The sequence below is a fragment of the Cicer arietinum genome, chromosome 3 (assembly GCF_000331145.2).
Source record: "Cicer arietinum cultivar CDC Frontier isolate Library 1 chromosome 3, Cicar.CDCFrontier_v2.0, whole genome shotgun sequence".
NCBI classification, from domain to species: domain Eukaryota; kingdom Viridiplantae; phylum Streptophyta; class Magnoliopsida; order Fabales; family Fabaceae; genus Cicer; species Cicer arietinum.
In genome coordinates, this window is record NC_021162.2 from 40048976 (window position 1) to 40052637 (window position 3662).

Below are 3662 nucleotides of genomic sequence, written 5' to 3' on the forward strand. Positions count from 1 at the left end.
AAATCTTCAATCATCATTTAAGGTATATTAGTCTTTAATATGTATCCATATATATCTCTGTAATTGATTCTGTGTATCTTGGTATTAAGGACAAAGAAGCAAAGGATACAATGATCATATCATATCTTAAAGACTTTCAAATAAGTAGCAAATTCAAAATATTTATCAAAGAATGTGCAAATAATTTGTCTTTTTTGGAGTGTTGACTTTCATCAAATAATACATAGTAACTCAGAGTCAAATGTTCATAAGCTTGATGTGATTATCAAATGCAGAGGCAATCATTGATTGTCAGAGGCAGAGACAATCACTTACTTGTCACACTTATTAGAGGTAGACGAACAAACACTTGTTGAATTCATTAGAGGCTAACTAACATACGCTTGTTGAATTCATCAAAGGCAGATGAACAAATGCTTGTTTAATTCATTGGAGGCAGATGAGCAGATGCTTATTGAAATCAAAAGTAACATAACATATATGCGTTCCGATGACTCTTCATCATATGCATATTTTTCATTGATTTTAGTCTTATTTATCTTTAACCATTAGTTAATTTAAGGAGTTATTTGATATATTTTGTTGATTTTAGTTCTTTGATTTAATGAAATATTTATGTTATTATTTCCTTGATTGAGTAGAGATTTTTCGGAGTTTTGCGTTGTTACTTTGTTTTAGTGCAATGCTGAATTTTGGTGAGAAATCAACATGACCTATGCGGAGTATTGCAGCCATATCTGGAGTTTTAGATGTCCAATTGGAGTCAAACCAAGTGAAAATGAAAGCTAAGATCCATAGCTACAACTTTCATGAAGACACCAGAACCAAATTTAGAATCGAAAGAGGAGACAAATGCAGTATATGTCAGACAACAGATGTTGTGCGCCTAAAGCGCAACAGCCGCGCCTGAGGCGCATTTCTTGCCTTTCAGCACTGCCAGCGTGCGTCTGAAGCTCATTTTCTGCGCATGGGGGGCGTGGACGCTACATCATTCATTAAAAACACAATTTTTTGCTTTTTAGGGATCTTTTTTACCTTTGGGAAGTTTGGAGACTTGTGCCCTAGCATAGAAACTCAAAGACGACCGTTTCTAACACCATTGGAGCAGTTTTATCAAGAACCATTCATGAATATTTCTTGGAATTCTTCTCTAATCTCCATCTTTTTTTATCTCTGTCATGAGTAACTAAACCCTATTTGTTAGGGATAAGTGTAACAAGATAAAACCCTTATTTTTCTGATTTGATTTCTATTTATATGAATGAGTTTATGGAATTATTTTTCTCATCTCTGTGCTTAATTCTTTTTATTGCTTGATCAACATTAAAATGTTCTACAATTCATATTTTGAAACGGGAGTGGACTTTACGAATGCTTGAGATGAGAGATCCATGAATTTGTAGTCTAGGGATAGATGTAGGTCATGAAACCAATTAAATTAGTTGCAAAGGCAATAATTTAACAAGAGGATTATTGTACATTAATGCTTAATTCTAATCTTAAATCTACTAAGGAATTAGGGGTTACTTTGGAATTAAAGATTCTGTCACTAAGACATTAAAGCAAGAATAATAAAGAGAATTCGGTAATAATTCAATAAAGGAATTCAGTAACTAGGATCAAATTAGACATCAAGGTTGAATTCGAAGTGAAACTCATTCTTGACATTTTTCTTATTATAAATGATCAACTTTATTTCTGTTGTTAATTTTAAATATTATTTCAATCAACTTGAGAACTTTTTGTTCAATTTTAGTAATTGAATAAAATTCAATAGTAAAACACAATCCTTGAGTTCGACACTCGGTACTAGCGTTTTATACTTGCAACGATCCAGTACACTTGCTGAAATGCTATCACGTTCATTAGAGGCAACTGAGACACGACCTTGCTCTCATCACCATAGTCAACCGGAGCTTGCTTGCTTTTTCAAAGTCAACCAAAGCTTGCAACATCAAGGGAGTGTGTTCACCAGACTTAGAACTTAGAGCATATGCGAGGTCTTGGTTTTCTTTGTCTTAGTCCAATTATCAGAGGATATTTATTACATCATAATGCATACTTTGATACGCTCGTCTTTGTCGCACTTCTTTTTCTTAAAATGGATAGTCAGTAATACAACTCTTTGTCTTATGACTTCATCTCACAATCAGCACATACAGTTAAAGGATAATTATTCTTAATTTAGTTGTTTTTTTTATCATCAAAATATCAATCAGATGATTGTAGCTAAAACCATTTATGCACTAATATGTTTTACTAATAAAGAACTAGAGATAAGGAAAAAGGAAAATCAGAGACATCTAGTAAGAACTACATCTCCTCACGTTTTCCCTATTGCTAATTCTCTCCACTTGTTGATAAGAAAAACTCTTTATAATACATTCAAGACTTTATCTTTATCTATGTCTTTTTATTTTCTTCTTAAGAGAGAGTTGGAGCCCGAATAGTTGACACAGCGAGGGAGAAGGAACAATCTGTTCGGTGGGCTCACTCCTCAAGTGGAACCCACCAATTTTACTAGTATTATTATTATTATTATTATTGAAATAAAAAGAAAAAGAAAAAAAAAGATTTTAATGGGCTTGGCCCACTTGAAGGTAATAAAAGGGATTTAGAAATCCCTAAGAATACACAGAAAAACAACGGAAGAAGAACGGTTGCCAGAGAAGAAAAATAAGGGTTTGGTTCCGGTGGTGGTAACAAGTGTGTATCAAACTTGCTCCGTTTAATCTACAAAATTAGTATGTTATTCCTACCACTGAGTTTATTACTTTAATATATAATTTGAGTAGTTTTATTTTCTCTAACAGTTACTTTGGCATACCCACTTTAGTGGAAGACTGTTATAAGGTTGTTATAAGGTTATTATTGTTGATTGATATTCTCTATTGTTATTAGGAAGACTCTTTGTGTACTGATTAATTTATATAGTGGAAGTTTTACTGGACTAGGTCCCGTGGTTTTTATTCTCTCAACTTGAGGAAAGTTTTCCACGTTAAAAAATTGCGTTTGTCTCATATTTAATTTTCTGCCAACTATTTTTGGTCTAGAATTTTATTTTCTGTTTGGCCATTTATCTGCACAGGCGGGGGAAAAATATTCCGCATTACTGAGATAGTTATCGCTAATTATCTCTGGTTTTCCCAACAAAGTGGTATCTAGAGCTCGGTTATTTGATTTGTGCATTTAAATGGAGGAGGAAAATAAAGGTCCCAATATGATTAAACTCAACTCTTCTAATTATACACTTTGGAAGACTCTCATGGAAAACATGTTATACAGTAAAGATTTGTATGATCCTATTGAGGGTGACACTGCTAAACCTGCAGATAAATCTGACGCTGACTGGAAGAAGATGAATAGAAAGGCAGTGGCGTTGATCAGACAGTGGTTGGATCTCAGTGTGTATCCACATGTTGAAACTGAAATAGATGCTAACAAGATGTGGGAAAAATTAAAAGAGTTGTATGAACGAAAGAATGTGCAAAATAAAGCATTCTTGATTCAGAAGCTAGTAAATATGAAATACAAATATGGGGATTCAATGGCAGAGCATATGAGTATTTTTCAGAATACAGTGAATCAGTTGACAACTGCAGACATTAAATCAGATGATGAGTTGCAAGCGTTATTATTGTTGAGTTCCTTGCCTGATAATT